We start from the raw sequence: 20247 nt of genomic DNA, 5'->3' as shown, positions 1-20247 counted from the left end.
GGTTTATCTCCCACCTGAAGTGGATGTCTATTGTCTGGTGAAGAGGGACCTTCCCTCAGGGGGAAACCTCTCTAGTGACAAGGTCAAAACCTGGGGTTTCTACCCTCAAACTAAATAAACTGGGGGCTTCTAGATTTCCATGTTGACAATCTCATTCGATCCTGGGAGATAGATGCTAATATTATTCATTTTATAGATGAGGAAATTAAGGTTAAGTGACTTGCCCTGAGTGTTTATTGGGAAATAGACAAAAAACCATTTGATATAGTCTTGAAGTTCAGGAGAGACTATAGAACTGTTGAATCAGTTACATAAAGGTGAAAATTAAATCCACAGGAGTTGATGATGGTTCCACGTTCTAAGTTGCCTCTGCACTTATTTTGTATTGATTCCAAAAAGTATTTCATTTAGAAGGACAAAACACAGTTTTAAGGGCTTATCTCTATCAAGGAACCTTCTAATCACATATGGAAATGATCCGAGATTTTCTTGATAGATGTGAACACAGACATACTTATATTCATCAAAGCTCTGATAATAGGTATCAGTCAATGCATAGAACAAAGATATATATGCTTGCCAAAGCTTTGGAAGCTACATTTCACCCAAGAGGATTATAGATAATTATTCAAATGTGTATATCATTTTTGTGTATGCCACTATGCTGATAATGTTAAGTCCTGCAACATTACTACAGAATCTTGCAATAATAGCTATGGTAGACATAGGGGGCAGCTAGATGGTCCAGGGGATGGAGAGCCAGGCCTGGGTTCAAATTTGATCTCAGATACTTCCTAGCCATATGACCCTGGGCAAGTCATTTAACCCCAATTGCTTAGCCCATACGGTTCTCTTGCCTTGGAACCAATACACAGTATTGACTCTAAGAAAGAAGGTAAGGGTTTAAAAAATAATTATAGATTTAGTTCACACAAGAAAAAGCAAGTGGGTGATAATTACCTCACACCTAGCGGGTAGTTGTTTGGGTAGCCCAGTGAGTTAGTACATAGTAAATGTGTATATTTTAGACAAGTACTGCAAATGCTCAAGGGAATGGGCCACAGGAGAACTGACTGGTTCAGTTTGGTAAATTGAATAGTATCTTGAAAAAGAAAATAATTATTGATGCCTCTTGTCTTTATGCTGTAGTAATTTCTCTATAACCACCATCCATTTCTTCCTTCTAACAAGAAAAACAACTGTGCCAAATCCACCAATAGTGACTTCATCTGACAACATACATGTACTTTAAAGAGCAGTAATGTATGTTTAATCATCTATTTTCCGGTTCTGAGAATGAGCTTGAGTTCAAAAACCCTTTAATATTGATTTTGTTTAAATTATTATATATATTGTTCTGGTTTTGCTAGCTTTGTATCAGTTGATATATATCTTCTATATTTCTCTAAATTCCTCTTACACTAATCTAATTACATATTATCTTATTACATTCATATGTTATAATTTGTTCAGCTGGTTTGATACTCACTCTCTTCCCTCTCTCTCCAATAGGTTGGTTTTTTTTTTGAAAACAGAAAGAAAGTTGCTGCTATGACTTTTTTTTTTGGTATATAGAGGGTCTTTCTATCTCTGATCTCCTTGGGGTATGTGTCTAGTATGGTAGTGGGATTACTAGGTCAAAGGGTATCTACAGTTTGGCTAAAATCCTTAAATGATAAGAAATGTTTACGCAGAATAGGTGGACTAATTCATAGTTCTATACATCAATCTATATATAGGTATCTACTGTGTGTTGGAAATACTGAGACAAAATTAAATGGTCCCTGCTATTCTATTGTAAGATGTTAATAAATGAACACCATTTGAATGTGCCCATATTTCTACAGTACTGCCTCCAACTTTGTCTTCCATCTTTTATTATCTTCTCAAATTGAGTTTGAAATAAGAGCTGTGTAGTTTTAACTGACATTTCTCTGTATTAGTGGTAATTATTATTATTAGGGATTTGGAACTTTTTCCTTCTTATAAACCAAATTGCCCAGAAGGAGCAGGTTGTAATGAACTTTTCCTTTCCTCTACCACAGCCTCCATTACCTAGGTCCCATCAGATACTAGACAGCCCCCACTGGCTTGGATGCTGATCTCCTCCATTTTTACTATGACGGGAGAACAATGCTCCATTTTAACCCTTTGGCTGACTACATGCTTTCTAATAGCCATTGATCAGAGTCATGGCTGCTTACACTCTTGGTCAAAGTGTCCCTGAGCCTTATCATCTACCCTGCTGCTGAATCCTCTTATAAATACTGTCATCTAGCTTCCCCTGAAATTATTCTTTCTGAAACTTTGCTCTTCTCCTTTGACTATTTATCTTTTGGAAATGGATTTTGATTTTCTACATGTGAGTCCTTGTTTATTTGAGATAAATTAAAAAAAATCAGAGATATTTGATGCAAAGATTTCCTAATTGATAGTTTGTTTTCTTATGCTTATGGAATTGATTTTGTCAGTGTAAAAGTTTTTGATTTTATGAAATCAAAATGGTGCCTTTTTGTGATTGTCTTTATTAACTTTTTTTTGTCTGTTTCTTTTATATTTTATTACATGTAGAAACAATTAAAAAAAAAAACCCTTACCTACTATCTTAGAATCAATACTGGCTATTGGTTCTAAGGCAGAAGAGTGGTAAGGGCTAGGTAATGGGTGTCAAGTGACTTGTCCAGGGTCACACAGCCAGAAAGTGTCTGATACCAGATTTGAACCCAGGACCTCCCATCTCTGGCCTGGTTCTCAATCCACTGAGCCAACCAGCTGCCCCCTAGAAACAGCTTTTTCACAATATTTTTCTGATATTTTGTGATCCAAATTCTCTTTCTTCCTCTTTCTCCTCCCCCAAGACAGTAAATAACCTGATATAGGTTGTTCCAGTGCTGTCATATAGTACATATTTTCATATTCCTCTTGCTATGAAAGAAGGTATATACTGTACATACAAGGAAATGTCATGAAGGAAATAAAGGTGAAAAATGGGTGCAGACATTCCTGACCTTTTTAAACTAAGTAGGGTGGAACAATGTAGGGTTCCCAAGGCCTGATTCTGTTAGACCAAGAATCTCCATTGTTACAAATCAGGAAATAGCTAAATCAAATCTAAAGTACAGTCTGAGTAGGGTGGAGTAGTTTTAAAATTCACAGTGTGGAGAAAGAAAAATTCTGGTAAATATTAGTCTTATCATAGATGACAAACTGCTCTCTGTGTCAAAGTATCATTAAAAACAACAAAATTTTAACATGCTCCTTTGTTTTTGGAATGAACCTTTGATTGCAGTGGTATAATAAATTACTCTATTACAAAGTAGATCTGTTCTACTTTGAATCATGAAGTCTTAGAGATAACCTGGGGATGCCAAGAGGTTAAATTATCATATAACTAGTTTTTGCCAGTTTCAGGACTTTGATCCTGACTTCCCAATTCCAAAGCTAGTTCTCTGTCCACAATGTTTTAAGACCTCATTATGCTCTTAATTGTGTTCTATGACTATAAATCATGTAATGGCACAAGGTGAGAAGAAATGAAATCACAAGTTTCTGAAGGGCAACAGAAAGGACCACAATGGCAATAAGCCATTTGTGCCACATTATGAATGAGGGTGCATGCTATGGTACTAGAGACATCAATTTTGTATTGGTTTCCATAAAACATTAAAAGACTCAAAGGATAACATTTAGTACATTGGGTACAGTTTTGTGGAATGTTTGTCATAAGATTTGAGCAAGAGTCACAGAGAATGAGATGTGGATGATTTCTGATCTGGGTTAGAGAACAGCTAAGTTCTTCAACTACCACCTCTAAGATTATGACTCAGAGAGCCTTGTTGAAGGGTACATCCCCCATTGAAGTGATCAAACATTAATTGATATTTTGAAGTAAGTCCTTTAAAACTTAGGTTATAAATAGCTCTACCCCACACCGATACTCTTTCTTTAAAAATAAAAGATTCAGAAGGAAAAATGTAAAGAAAACTCACATAAAATAATTTTTGATAACATAGATAGAATGAATATCTAGATTTTTAAAAGTTATGACATTATAGAGGATATTAAAAGGTTTTTCTTTTCATTTAAAAATAATAGGGCTTTCTAGAAATAAAAATCTCACAAATTGACTGTCAAAGATCTATCATCTGAATTCCAGTCTTTGCCCTCCTTAACTTGACTAATTCCAACTGATGAAGGCAAGGAATGATATTGAACAGTTGAACTAAAAGTTTGAAATGGACACTGTCACCACTGAACTGAATTATTTGAGCACTTTCATTTATTTTCTTTTTTCTACTTCTTGTGGGAAGTTAAACAAAATGAGCAGTAAGATGGGCTATAAGAATTTATATGGCTGGGTTTGTACACCAAAGAGATAATAAGGAAAAATACTTATATAAGACTATTCATAGGGGGCAGCTGGGTGGCTCAGTGGATTGAGAGCCAGGTTTAGAGATGGGAGATCCTAAGTTCAAATCTGGCCTCAGACACTTCCCAGCTGTGTGACCCTGGGCAAGTCACTTAATGTCCATTGCCTAGTCCTTACCACTCTTCTGCCTTGGAACCACTACACAGTATTGATTCCAAGATGGAAGGTGAGGGTTTTTAGAAAAAAAAAAGAATATTCATAGCTACACTTTTTGTGGTAGCAAAAAATTGGCAAATGAGGGGATGCCCTCCAATAGTGGAATGACTGAACAAATTATGGTATCTGTTGGTGATGGAATATTATTGTGCTAAAAGGAATGATGAACTGGAGGAATTCCATGTGAACTGGAATGACCTCCAGGAATTGACGTAGAGTAAAAGGAGCAGAACCAGAAGAACATTGTACACAGAGACACTGTGTCACAATCGAATGTAATGGACTCCTCTATTAGTAGCAATGCAATGATCCAGGACAATTCTGAGGGACTTGGGAGAAAGAACACTATCCACATTCAGAGAAAGAACTGTGGGACTAGAAACACAGAAGAAAAACAACTGCTTGATCACATGGTTTGGTGGGGATATGATTGGGAATGTAGACTCTAAGTGATCACTCTAGTGCAAATATCAATAATATGGAAATAGGTTTTGATCAATGACACATGTAAAACCCAGTGGAATTGCTCATTGGCTTTGGGATGGGGAAAGGAGGAAGGGAGGGAAAGAACATGAATCATGTAATCATAGAAAAATATTCTAAATTAATTAATTACATAAAAATTAAACAAAAAAGAATTTATATGGAAATTATTCCAGTTTGAATTTTTGGTGACAACAACCTAGAGATGATCACATTTGATTTCTTCACTTCTCAGATGAGGAAACTGAGACCCACAGAGTTTGAGGCTTGCCCAAGGTGACAGAGCAACTTTCTAAACATGGTTTCAGTGTTTTGAGAGATACCTGAGGGTTGTTATCACATTCACATAAAATCCTTTTGATCCCATCTCTGCAAAAAGCTTTTCCCAGTCTTCCTTAAAGTCAATACCTTCCCTCTGGGATAATCTCCAATGTGTCTTGTGTTGTATTTATATACAGTTATCTGTATGTTGTTTTTCCAATTAGACAGTCAACTTTTGAGGGCACGGTCTGTTTTTCAGTCAATCACATCCTCATAAAATCCTTTTTGAATAAGGAAAAGCCACTTAGATCAGCTTAATATGACTTTAGATCTTTCATTGGTTTTGTGGAAACCTGGGAGAAGGAAATAATCTTTTTTACTTTATTGGAATAATTGTCTAATTATATATATTTTTGTATCTATTGAATTATTCTCTAAGATCTAAGCATTATAACACTCTTCCCCCATTTTTATATACATTCATTGACATTTTAATTGTTTAAATGTCTTCAAGTCAACAAGCATTTGTTAAGTACCTACCATATGCCAGGGACTGTGCTTAGTGAAGGGCATACAAAACAAAGCAAAAACAGTCCCTGCCCTCAAGAAGTTGACAATAGAATTGAAGTGACAATATACAAACTGTCTATTTAGCCAACTGTCCAAGACTGGAATATTATAATTTCAATGCCATGGAAGTAACTGTCCTTATATATAGCCTTACCTTCTGCCTTGGAATCAATTAATTCCAAGATAGAAGAGTAGGAAAGAACAGGCATGTATTTTTCTCCTTGATAGAAAAGGACTTTCAAGTCTTTATTTAATACTGCCAGATTTTAAATAAAATATTACCAGGCATGTGTGTATTACAGCTATCATCACCCTCTTCCTTCATGGAATTCACCATTACTATTATTATTACTGATTTATTTCAGACAAGTCGGAAACACCAATTTTGTTTTTTGTTTGTTTCCTTGTTTTTTTTAAATATAGGTTATGATGAACAATTAGCACACTAGTCATAGAGAATCCAGAAGGCCATCCTTATTTCTCAAATTTGGAAATGAAAACTGAGTTTTCCTGTGGGCATAAGCCAATATTTAAGGTAGTATTTTTGACTAGTGTGTATATTATTAAGATAAAATTGCTCCCTCAACAACAACAAAACACATGCTTTATTGAAAGCACTGTGCTAATACACTATCATTACCTATTGGTGACCCTTTATTGTTCAAGGCTATGCCAGTAGAAAGCATGCTTTGATTGGACTTCTTATTGTTCAGTCCTATATGACTCTTCATGTCTCCATTTGGGGTTTTCCTGGCAACCTCCAAACCTGGCAAACCTGGTAAAGATACTGGAGGGGTTTGTCATTTCCTCTTTGAGCTCATTTTACAGATGAGGAAAATGAAGCAAACAGGGTTAAGTGATTTGTCCAAGGTCAAACAACTAGTAAGTATCTGAGGCTGGATTTGAACTCAGATTTTCCAGCAAAGAGAACCTTGAAGTATAAAAGGTTTGAGGTACCAAAATATAAACTTTTCCTTTGATATTAAAAATGATATAAAACATTTCTTCAGTTTCAGGGGAATGAAAAATTCCTTTCTAATATTTTTAGATTTAAGTCATGTGAAACATTGCAGATTGCAGTTCTAAAGTAAGTTTAGCATTGGATTTTCCAACATCTAAAGCAAGGGGGGAAATGCATTTGGTAACTACTTGGCTTTAGAAACAGAATGCCATCATAGAGGGCCACTGAACTTGGAGGCTGGAAGAGCTGGTTTTAAATCTTGTTTGGGACACAGTGCCTGGGTGAACAAAAATAGCTACTTGAACTCTCTGTGCTGGAGGCAACCTCCTGAAGTTGTAAGTCAGAGTTGAGTTGCTGATCTAATAAGCTGCCCATCTGCATGCTTGGAGAGGTTTCCATTCCAGTTGTTGATGTCTGCTGATGCAATCACAGATCTAGACTCCAAACAACACTATCTCTTACCCCCAATTGAATTAATCTCATATCAATGGAAAAACTATCTCTAAGGGTTACTTCTTAAAAAAAAAAAAGATGTTCACTCAAATCAATAATCAGTCAATGTTTATTAAACACTTTCTAGGTGCCAGGCACTGTGCTAGGCAGAAAAAGAGGCAAAAGATGATCCCTGACATCAAGGAGCTCACAATCTCATGGGATTGTTATTTTTTGCTTGTGTGTTTAACAACATCCACCTCAACCCAAGTTGATGGCCTGCTTCTTGTCCTCCATTTCTGTATTTAAATACTTAAAGGGGTACTTAAAATGAGGTTGAAATCAGTGATTCTGAATGTCTTTTTTTGCTCCTTGTGCATTATTATTATTTTTGCTTACCATGAGGGGTAATTGGGATACTCTGCTTGTTCATGTGATTCCAAGTATAAGTTTCCAAGGATCTGTTATACATCTAACCTAAACTTATGGCAGGCATCTGACACCCTTTTTTAAAAAAACCCTTACCATCTGTCTTACTAAGTAATTATTGACTTATTATCAATTCTAAGGTAGAAAAATCATGAGGGCTTGGCAACTAGAGTAAAGGAACTTGTCCAGAGTCACATAGCTAGGAAGTATCTGCGGTCAGATTTGAACATAGGTCCTCCCAACTCCAGGCCAGGTGCTCTATCCACTATGCTACTTAGCTTGTCCTTTAGGATGCTTTTTGAGAAGCTCTGAATTTAGACATTTAACTTCATCCTTTTAAAAAATGAAGTTTATTGATGTTTATTATTTTTATATCACCTCCATTTCCTCATTTCCTTTCTTTCCCTTTCAGACCTTCATTCCAAGTAAGAAATAATATGTTTTTAAAAGAAAAAAAAATCAGCAAAGCTGATCAATAGATTTTTAAAAGAAACTGACAATATTCACAATTGATATTCTCTCTCTGGTCTCCAATGTCTGCAAAAGAGTGGAGGGAGATGTCTTCTGATATCTTCTTTGCAATTTTGTAACATTGTTTTTTTATTGTTTTGTTGTTGCCTTTTTAAAAATAACATTTACATGGATATAGTCATAAGAATTGTTTTCTTCACTTTACTTTGTGCCAGCCAGTTCATTCAAGTCTTTTCATTCTTCTCCTTTGTAAAAATAAATTGACAAGTAATGAAATAAACTATTTAGATGGAAAAACTGTTCCAATATAGGTTCAAAACTGTTCAGATACTTCTGATAGAGGTAATCAAAAGTATCCTCAGTGATATGTGAACTTCCCTTCAGGGCCAGGCGCAAAGATGCTAAAGAGACTCTCAGTATAAAAATAAAACGTTTATTGAAATATATAAGGATAAATAAAGGATTTCCAATTCTAATGGATTCTAAATCCATCAAAATAAACTCCCAGGTTCCACAAGGAACTGCTTCTTCTGTGTTTCACAGGCTACACTAATACTCCCTGATTTGACTAATCCAAATTTATACTATCTAAATAAAAAACTACCCCTATTATCCATATAAATCTTAACTTTGCCTTCAAATTATAAAATAGCAAAGGCTAGCTGGTTGAGAGAATTAGGTTTTTCTTTGATCTTCTCAGAGTTAAACAATCTACAAAAACCATAATAGATATTCAATAGTGATTCCCAAGTTGGGAAAGGAAAACACTGAGCTCCTTCAGATCTTTCCCTCAGACAGAGAGAGGCAAAGATGTTCCCTCCTCCAGCCCTGAGAGTCTCAGAGTGTGTGTCTGCCAACTGCCAGAGAGTAATTGACATAGAAAAATGGTTATAACTGTCACATCTGAAATTAACATGCTCTCTCAGCTCTTCTTCAAACTCCAGTTCTTTTCTCAAGCAGTCACTTTACTTCTTATCTCTAAACTAATAAAATAATACTTATTTTTCTAATATTATCCGTACACCTTATATAACATATTGACCCTTTCTTTTAGCACAGGAATATTCTTTTTTAAAATTTAGTTTTAATTTTTTAGAATTGAAACATTTTATTTAAGTGATTTGGAATATTTTTCCATGGTTACTTGATTCATGTTCTTTCTCTCTCCTCCCCCCTCAGCCATCGAGTAACATATGTCATTGATTAAGACCTATTTCCATATTATTAATTTTTGCATTAGGGTGATCTCTTAGAGTCTACATCCCCAATCATGTCCCCATCAACCCATGTGATTGAGCAGTTGTTTTTCTTCTAGCACAGGAATATTCTATTGCATTCATGAGCCACAATTTAGTTGTCATTGCCTTTTTGATGAGCATCAACTCTGCTGGCAGGTTTTTTTGCTGCCACAAAATGTGCTAAAAAAAATTAGTGTATATAAGCACTTTTTTTAAAATCAAGGACTTCTTTGAGGTGTACACAGTGGAAACTCTATAGCAAAGGGTATCCTATCTATTGGGAGAACGATCTTTGGTCACAAATGCCAATACATATACATACATACATACATATACACATATGCCTATATATACATACATACACATATCCATTGAAAGTTGGATCTTGGACAACAAATCTCTTAGTAGAGAATTTTGAAATGCTTTAATTTATTCTTAGGTTTATTATGGATTATGGTATATGGTACTGGTCCAAGTCTATTTATGCTAGATCATTTCCTAGTTTTCCGAGCAGATCTTATAAAAAAATAAAATCTTTCCAAAGTAATTTGTGTATTAGATTTATTGAACATTGGATTCTTGAGTTTTATTATTGGCAGTTCCTGAGTCACGATGGCAGAGAAGCAGGGAAACTTGAAACTACCATGAGAATCTTCTCCAACCAATCTGAAAATAACACTACAAAATGAATACAAAAGTGAAAGAACCAACAAGGAGACAGAGTGAAGGAACTTTCAAGAAGAGTTCTATTATTTCTGATTCTTCTTTGTTGAAATTTGTTCCATTGATTTATTTCTCTACTTTTTAAATAATACCAAATTGTCTTGGTGACTGCTGCTTTAGAACAGTTTGAGGTATATAAATGTTGTAGCTCCTACTTTTTGGAATATTTCTCTATATATTTATGTTCTTTTGTTCTTCCAAATTAATTTTGATATAATTATTATTTTTACTAAATTTTGTAAAGAATTTCTTTAATACTTCATTATTAAAACATTAAATTTGTTCATTAACTTTGGTAGTAATGTTATTTTCATTATATTGGTACAGCCCAGTCATGAGCATTGAATATTCCTCTAGCTATTTAAGTTATTTATTTCATTTAGGAATGCTTTATATGCATTGGTAAATTGATTCTCCAGGTATTTTATACATATTGTGGTTATTTGAAACAGGATATCCCTTTTTATTATTGCCTCTGATTCTGTTATTACAATATATTATATTAAATTGTTATTATATATAGCCTGTAACTTTCCTGTAGTTAACACTTATTTTGATTAATATCTATGCTTTTTTTCTAGTAAATTCCCTAAATAAATAATCCCATCAGTAAGTAGAGATTTTAAAAAAATCTACTTTTTGACTAAAACTTCATTCTTCCTAAAGTAATTAACTGGATAATTCTAGGGGGCAAGGTTGTTGTTATTTTTACTTTGCTTTAAATTTTAACAAACACAAGGATGACTTTCAAGAAACAAACAAAAACCCACTCAAACTCTTCCCTCAAGCTGTACTTGTGTCATTTCTGCCAGGTTAAAATTGTCTAAGAGAATACTTGGTGATTACTGGCAAACTTTGCCCTATACAAAAAAGGTGAGAACTTTGTGCTTAGCTGGTCTATTTAGTCTTTCCTACTTTATTTCCTACTTTTCAACAGTTGCAAAATGGCAATAGCCATGATCTTAGGACATAGTTATAAAGTTGAATCAAGTGATTAAATCCTCAGGGAAAAGATGCTATGTAACAGATAGGGCAAAGTATAAAAGAAAAATTGTTACTTAAGACCTCAAGTACAAATTAGATTAGTAAAATCATTGAATTGACAGCAGATGGTGCTGTCCCATCTCCCTTCTTCAGAACTAACACAAACTAACCAACCATCTTGGCAAAGATTGTCTAAGATTCTTGGCTTCACACTTGGTATATCTATCTTTAGAGGGTTGGTGACATCTAGGCTAGACCTTAGGAGATCACCTAGAGGCAGAGACTTTTCTGGAAGTATGTACTTTTTAGTAGGATTTCCCCCTAGAGAGGCAGGTAAGGGGTTCTTACTAAGAGTAATCTCTTACAGACATTGTATCGGAACCTAGGGAGACATCAGAGGTCTTCTATAAACTTCTCATTTTGCAATGTAGTAAATGACTCACTAGGAGTCAAGAGAGTGGAATTCCACTCTCCATTCTGTTATTGACTAATGCTGGGATCTTAGTTAAACTCAAACCTCTTTGCTCATCAGTAAAATGACAGGCCTGGATGAGATGGTTTCCTAGATACTTTTCAGCTTTTAGTTTGATTCATCTGGTTTTTAGAAGAGACTTGGTTAAATGGGATTTCTTCTTTGATTTCTAAATTTTTCTAAATACATTTAATAAATCCCTAAATACATCTAAAATTTCTTGTTGATCTATCCATGAGGATTAAGTCATTGCTTTAGTGATCCAGGGAAGGGCACTACAAATGTTGATGATTTGTATTATTATTATTATTATTATTATTATTATTATTATTATTAGTAGTAGTAGTAGTAGTAGTAGTAGTGTGTGTGTGTGTGTGTGTGTGTGTGTGTGTGTGTGTATTATAGCAATGTGCTATATCTATCTATGCCTACAGTGATCTCTCTCCCTCTCATTCTCAATCTCTCTCTCTCTCTAATCTATATATCTATCTTTTATCTCAAAGGATATTGGGGAAGGGAAAAAATACTTGACTTGGGTTAAAATGATTCTTTTCCTTTTCTTTAACCCTTCCCTTCCATCTTAGAATCAATACTGTGTATCAGTTCCAAGGCAGAAAAATAGTAAGGACTAGGAAATGGGGGTTAAGTGACTTGCCAAGGATCACATAGCTAAAAAGTGTCTCAGGCCAGATTTAAATCCCAATCTTCTCATCTCCAGGCGTGGCTCTCAATCAGTTGAGCCACCTAGCTGCCACAATATTCTTTGTTATTGGAAACTTCTTTGTTGTAGAATAAGGGGGCTGGAACATGATGTATGTTAGCTTTTGTAGACATTTTCTCTATAAAAGTATTGAAATTGTATAAATGATATCAAATCACGTGCATTCTCAGGGAGTGGGGAAGGGCAAGAAGGAGGGAGAAAATTTAGAATTCAAAAGATTTCAAAGCATGTTATCATGAGTAGGAATTATGGAAATGGGATCAACTACAAGAAGAGGTCAATGGACATGAATTAAGCATATCAAAATAGAAACTAAACTAAAGAGACCAACCTTTGATAATGCCAAAACAAAAACCAAAAAAACCACTAAAGAATGGAATTACTATTCAAAAAATGCTATTGAAAAAATTGGGCAGCTATATAATAACTATGTATGTGTGAATATACATGTGTATGTATATATGTTTAGTAGTTCCCATTTTATAACACATCATGATAAATTTTGCTTGGATAACTAGTGAGAAGTAGAAGGGATTCATGAAGTATAGAATACCTATCAAGGATTATATCTATTGAGACAGTGCATTTTAAAAAATCTAGAATGCAAAGAGAAAGAAAAAATAAATGTTTCTGTTTTCAAGTAAAATTGTAATATCTTTTGTAGCTATTGACATGTCTAGTTCTAGTATTAAAATGAAATCATAAAACTTTTGAAAAATTGGTATAATTACTTCAGTTATAGAGTAAGTTCTGATATGCACCAAAATATTCCTAATAGCACTTTTAGTGGTAGCAAAAAACCAAAATGAAATGGACAAAAGGCATCTTTGATTGATGAATGACTTGGTCAATTATAGTACAAATTTAATGGAATATTATCCTGACTTAAGGAATAAAAAATCTGAGGAATTCAAAGAAACAAGAGAAGACTTGTAGGTGTTAATGTATAGTGAGGAAATTTAAATGAGCACAATAACACATTCAATGACTAAAGTAATATAAACTAAATTGATGTTAAGATATAACTGTCCTCAGATTAAATCCAGTGACTGATCTTGGTTCCAGAGGATAGTTTGGGGGAAGGACAGGTGCAGAAAGTTATAGATATTGCCAGACAATGTCCTTTTTGGGTGGGTGGTATGAAGATTAAATTTAAAACTTCCTTGATTATAACAATGAAAATAATTAACTCTCCCCTGATTGTGAAGATGAAATTGTAACCACTGTCTATTTTTAGAACACAGTACTTAAAAGTTAAGTATGGAGATCTACCCAGTTTTAGATTTAATCACCAAAGGTACAAACACCCTATTTCACACATGGAGTGGGGAAGGTCTGTGACCCACGTATGTGATAATGGATGACGAAGCAGAATCGACTGACTGCCTTCTGGTATTTAAAAAAAATAAAAGAGAGGGAAGGGATGTACCCCTGAGGGAGGCTTGTACCCTGAGGTATAGAGAGAGAGAAAGAGAGGAGAAACCCCTCTTTCACAAAGTGGGGTTCAGAGGAGACAGCAGATGTAATGGGTTGGCTCAGAGAGAGGAGAGGGGGTTTGAAGATTTTCCCCCTTCTGCCTTCCCTCCTTAGCTAAAGCTGCTCTCCCCAATTCACTCTTGTCCCTCCTCCATTACTCGAGACCCCAAAGATCTCCCCTCGATCCATTTTCTCACACTCAGCTTGGGGAACAGATAACTTTTAATGTTAACTCAATCAGGTAATACAAAAGGAATAAATGGGCAGGGAAGAATGGAAAAGGAAAGTGGGAAAAGGGGGTCCCTGTCTCTATCTAAACCCTTTTCCTCCCTCCTCAGGTTTGGGGGGAACTCAGGCCTTGGCAGCCTGAGGCCCCCTAGAGAAAGTCAGGTTGACTCACCCCTGGGCAACAGGAGCTGAGGTAAAGTCTGCTCAGGTTTCTCTTCAGAAAGTCCCTTCAATTGGGAAGTGTTGGGGGCAAAGATTTCCAGTCACCAGCAGGAAAAAATGGGTAACCCTCAGGAGAAAGTCTTTATCCACCTTCTTGATGGAGAGACCCTCACTGGTCTCCCAGCCAGAGTCTTCTCTCCTCTGGAAATTCACTCCTGGGGCCCCACCCCTGTCTAGGTGATCAATTTCACATACTCTTCAGCTTGGCACTTTTTCTCTAGTGCCAACCTCTGTCAAAAGTCCTCCATTTCCTGTTGTTCACATGGTGCCACCTTGGCACATGCCAGTTACTTAACTTCTATGTCTATTCTAATTTATCTATACTACTTATTGTTCTCATCTAACCTCTCCCCTCCCAAAGTAATAAATCTTATCCTAATCTGTCTATTTGCTAATCTAAATTCCTATCTTATGCTGAGACTGAGTTGTGGGAAGAGGGTTAGGATTATGGACCAACAAAAATTTTCACAACATAACAATTTCCTAATACAAAGTCATTTCTATTGCAATCAATATAAAATTTAAATCTTAAGTAAAATTGAACTATCCTATGCCTTATATAATGCTAATTCCAATGTAACAATTCATAACATTTATAGGTGTATATATATATATATATAACTTGTATCAAATGAAATCTGATTTATCCTGTTACCTCTCTAGTTACAATATTCCCTTTTCCACCCTAAACTACTCTGTCCCTGTTTATTAACAGTTAGTATTTTGGGGGTAGCTGGGTGGCTCAGTGGATTGAGAGCCAGGTCTAGAGATGGGAGGTCCTAGGTACAAATCTGGCCTCAGCCACTTCCTAGCTGTGACCCTGGGCAAGTCACTTGAGCCCCATTGCCTAGCCCTTACCACTCTTCTGCCTTGGAGCCAATACACAGTATTGACTCCAAGACGGAAGGTAAGGGTTTAAAAAAAAAAGCCAGTTAGTATTTTAACTCTCCTTTCTATCTATATTACTGGATTAGATCATTATTTTAGGCTATATATATGTACACATGTCTGCTATTTTTACACATTCACATATTTCACATGTTATTTATGTAAATATATACATATATATCTTCTGGATGCAGAGATTTATTGACAGACATACAATTTATGGGTTGTCCTTATTTACGGCACAGCCCCTAATGTCAATGTGAAATTTGTTCGTGTTCTAGATATGTCATGGTGGATGCATATTTATTCCAATGTATTTGTGGATGTACTTTCCTATATGTGAAGTTAATATGATCGGCAACTAATCTTACATGACCCATTTTCCTGAAGTTCATTTCCCATAATGTCTTTGATTCAAAGATCTTTCCATTTGTCCGTGTGTGAAGTTTGTCCAGGGTGCCTTCTCCTTTTCAGGATACATACTTGCCTGTTGTCTCCCCTTGAAAGAAGATCTCAGATATCCGGAACTACAGGATTATGCGTGTGTGTAAGATTAACGTGTGCATTGTAAACCTCAAAATTTCTTAGACTTATAAATGTTGGAAATTTCACCATTGGGAAATTTCATACTTGAAAAATTTCCTATTGATAGTGGGTCTTGATTATTGGAATGTGAACCCCATTGGCATGGGAGGTTCCTTCTCTACCCTTCTTAAGATTACTTTAAGACAGAAACCTTTTGCTGAACAATGGAAAGGACTTTGACCTATGCTTAAGCATAGAACAGGAATTTCTTTGAGTCATGATTGATTTTAGAATTGATACAATGGAGATACTTGGAATCAATCTCCACCCTATTCAGTCCTAACAGGATTGAGTAAGGGCTGCAGCCTAGATCAAAATTTAATTATTCCAATCTCTACCCTACTCAGGTTAACAGGATTTAGAAAGGGCTGTAGCAAAGGAGCAAAGATTTAATTATTTGAAAATATGACCTTCAACAGACATGTGCAAAGCCTCTGGGCGGTCCTGGGTTAAGCTAGAGCCTCCATTGGCACAGGGAAATTGATGGACAGGGATTGGGAGATGTGAGAACTGAGGGGAGGCAACTTGGATGGTTTCCTTAAGGATAGGGGGGTCTGAAGACTCGGAGGAGGTGGTTGAGGAGTTGGCCGGGGTGGTTGTGGTGTGCTCTGAGAAGCTTGCTCTGAAGGAAGCTGAAGGTGGGGGCCTCTGAGACTGTTTCTCCATTTTGGTATAATACTCCTTGCAGAGAGAAACTAATTTCTACCTGCCTCAGTCTCCCCATCTCCCCTAAATTTTAATCTTTACAGCATGCATGTAAGAGTGAATAGTTTGATGCATGTGAGTGAGACTTTTTATAGGATATTTGTGCCATCCACATGTGTGCACGTGAGATTTTTTTTTATGTAATGAAAGTAGGTAACTTCATAGTGTGTGATTGTAAGGCAATTATTCTATTCCTATGTGGTTGATTATAGAGGTTAATGATATTTTAGTCTAGGTTTGAGATTGAAATTTGTATATAGGTTTAATAATTCTAAGGGATTCTAAATCCATCCAAATAAACTACCAGGTTCCCTAAGGAAATGCTTCTCCTGTGTTTCACAGGCTATGCTAATCCTCCCTGATCTAACTAACCCAAATTTATACTATCTTGGGCATTATTCTATTTTGGTTCCATGTAATATCTTTTGTTTGTGTAATGTGCTCCAATAGCATCTTGAATATTTTTCATCTGCATTTACTGGGGTTCATGGACTTGTCTCAGTTTGTTTTTTTTTTTTTTCAGCCAGGGGTTGTCATTATGGGCTCAGGGGTTTTTCTGATTTGATTAAAGTTTCTTTGTCAATCACATGTCAGATCTTATGACTAGTACCAGTCTGGGTTTTTATAAGATTTGTGCTGTTTGCTAAGCTATAGAACTCAAACCAGTCCTGGTACCAAGTTCTCTATCATATTACTTCCAATTCAGTGTCACTGTCCCCTAAGTCATATTTCTTACAAAATTCTTCAAAACTACTGACTCCTGTGATATACAGTATTTCCTGAACTGATAATGAGTTATCTATATTTTCAATTGCTGAATCAGAATCAGAATCAGAAAAGCTTGTTTGTTTTGAATTCAGGTGTTCACTATGCCAATTTGTGACCCATTCATCTAAATCTTTATGAACTTTATCATAAAGCTTAATGTACTCATAAGGTTCCTGTTCTTCATTACTGTTTTGTTCAACTATTATTGTACCATTTGGTACTGTATCATCTGGGTCTGAGTCTGACTCTAGGTCACTGATTTCTGTACTTTCTAGGTCTTTCATTAGCTTTTGTTTAGTGACCTGTTGTAATTCAGTGTCAGATGTTGTTAACCCAGGTTAAACCCAGGGGTTGGTCATTTCCTTCTCTTGCTCATTTTATAGTTGAGGAAACTGAGGCAAATAGGGTTAAGTGACTTGGCCAGGGTCATACAATTCGAGTCAAGAGGCCAGGTTTGAGAAATTCTAAATCTCATTGTTGTTAGGATGAGAATTTAATTAAACATAATTAAATTAATAATTAAACATAATTAAATTCTTATACTAACATTCTATCCTTCACATTTGCCATTTTTTACCTTATTGCTTCCATAAGTCTGCAGGGTCATCAGCATATTCTATTTTTCTTCTTCCATTAATGAAGTTTGTGGCCCATTCATGCCTTCTCATTCTGTCTGATTCTTGTCCATGCTTTTCCATAAACTCTTGCACCCATAGCCAGGTAGGGATGCTTCCTGTAGCACAGAATATACCAGAAGTCATGGTTGTTATATAGCAGATGTATTTATCAGAGAGAGAAATACAAGCCAGAGGACAGGGCAAAAGTAGTGCCTTGGCCTTAGTTCTTAATCATTTAGGTCTATATGTCAAGTAATGAAGAGCTCAGGAATGATCAAGGATTCTTAGTCCCAGCCTACACACAGTTCCTGTGGATTATTTTATGAGTTTGTGCCACTGAGATTTGTCAGAAAGAACTGAAGATTTTTGGCCTGGAGAAGAAAAGACTCAGTGGGGACCAATGGCTGTTTGTAAGACTTTGGAAGGTTGTCATGTGGAAAAAAGATGACTTTTTTTTTTTTTGTGGCCAAAGAGTACAGAATCAAGAAGTGGTGAGTAGAATTGCAAAGGGCCAGATTTCGGATGCATACATTATGGATCCCTCCCAGGAGTGTTATATATTGGCAAATATTTAACAAACAAAAAAAATGCATATGGGACCCACTTTTAAACTTAATTTGTATTATTAGCATTTTCTTTATCAAGTTCTTAAGTCTAAAGATTCAACAAAACAATAAATCAAGACCTGATTTGTTAGAGTTGATGATTTCTAACATAATTAGTGATGGATTAGCTGGTTCCAGAGAGCTCCTGAAACTTTCCCCTCTTTGGCAGACCTTAAGCAAAATCTGCCCAAATAACCACTTGTTTGGTTGGATAAAGTGGAAATTCCTTTAGGTTATGAGCTGGACTACTCCAACATCCTGGCCCCTTATAATCTCCAATTGTATGATTCTGTGAAGAGGGTTGGATCATTTGGATGCTTTAGTATTGCAGGGATCCACTGAAGATTCCTTCCTGTCTCCCTTTTCTTCCTGAGTTCAAATCTGGCTTCAGACATGTACTAGGTATATGACTCTGGTAAAGTCACTTAACCCTGTTTGCCTTAGTTTTCTATCTGTAAAATGCTCTGAAGAAGGAAACAGCAAACTACTCCAATATTTGTCAAGAAAATCCCAAATGAGGTCATGAAGAGCTGGACATGACTGAAAATAACTAAACAATATTAAAAGGTAAAATTGCCCTATGACTTTTGGGAAATATTGTATACCTCTCTCTGTGTATACACATGTGATTTTTAAACAAATAAGAAAAGACCAAAAATATAAAAAGACAGACTATTCTGATGGCATAAAAATGATAAAATCTTTAAATGAACAAAATCAATTTAGCTAGAATAAGAAGAGAGATTGGAGTTTGCGGTGTGTGTGTGTGTGTGTGTGTGTGTGTGTGTGTGTGTGTGTGTGTCTAACTTTTGTATCAATAAATCAATCTAGGCAATTAACACAAATATATGACTTAGCCAATCTCCATGAGGCAAATGGTTAAGTGATAGGAATCAATAGTTTTCAAAAGAAAGAATCACCAAATATTAGTGGTCATATTACTACTAAGAGAAATGCAAATTAAGATTATTGTGAGATTTCACTGAATAATCATTATATGAGCAAAAATGCTAAAAGACAGAATTAGTATGAAGGGATTATGGCAAGACAGTTAATACTAATAAACTGTTGGCAAATTGTTTTAACCATTTGGGAGAACCATTTAGAATTATTTGGTAAACGTGACTCAATTTTGATACTCATTTGCTGCTTATTGTATATGATATTAGCATTGGATATGAGGTCAAAGGTAGGAGGAAAGTCCCCACACATACCAAATTATTCATAACAACATTTTTTTTTGTAGAAAAGAAATGTAAGGAAAGTGAGTGCCAATAAATTGCTAAGTGCCTGAAAGACTCCACTATGTGAATGTAATGATATATTGTATACCTAAGAAATAATGAATATGTAGGATTCAGAGGAACACAGAAAGACTTGTATGAACTGACACAGATTGAAAGAGAACAGAACTAAGACACGCTATATATGAGGTCTATAATAATAATAATCAAAGAAATATTAAAAGGAAACAAAAGTGAATAACAGTAATGACTAGTCAGTACTTAAGAACAGATAATAATAATGATAATTATTGTTATTATTGATAGCATTTTTATATGGTACTTTAAAGGTCACAAAATGTTTAAAATATTATCTCATTTGATTCTATCTACAATCCTGGGAGGTTGATGCCATTATCCTTATTTGAAGATTTACTGGGACAAATAGAAGTTAAATGACCATTTCTAGGTCATACAACAGGTAAGTGTCTGAAATAGCATTTGAACTTAGGTCTTCTTCACTCTGAGTCTAGCATTCTATCCACTGCTTCACCTAGTGGTCTCCCAGCTAAAGATACATACTTCTTTCTTCTCTGTGAT

At 35.4% G+C, this 20247-nt stretch overlaps 1 long non-coding RNA gene across 1 annotated transcript in view; it reads right to left on the bottom strand.

Moving 5' to 3' along the window:
- LOC107649295 (uncharacterized) overlaps positions 1-20247 on the bottom strand; it is a 110388-nt gene that overhangs the window by 39323 nt on the left and 50818 nt on the right. Inside the window, exons 3-4 of the long non-coding RNA XR_001622807.2 lie at positions 17780-17935; positions 14207-15671 (exon numbers count right to left, since the gene is read on the bottom strand). This is a non-coding gene — a long non-coding RNA (uncharacterized LOC107649295). The remainder of the gene's footprint in view (positions 1-14206; positions 15672-17779; positions 17936-20247) is intronic.

Source organism: Monodelphis domestica, chromosome 6, assembly GCF_027887165.1.
Source record: "Monodelphis domestica isolate mMonDom1 chromosome 6, mMonDom1.pri, whole genome shotgun sequence".
NCBI lineage: Eukaryota > Metazoa > Chordata > Mammalia > Didelphimorphia > Didelphidae > Monodelphis > Monodelphis domestica.
This window is presented reverse-complemented; position numbering and strand designations above follow the sequence as displayed.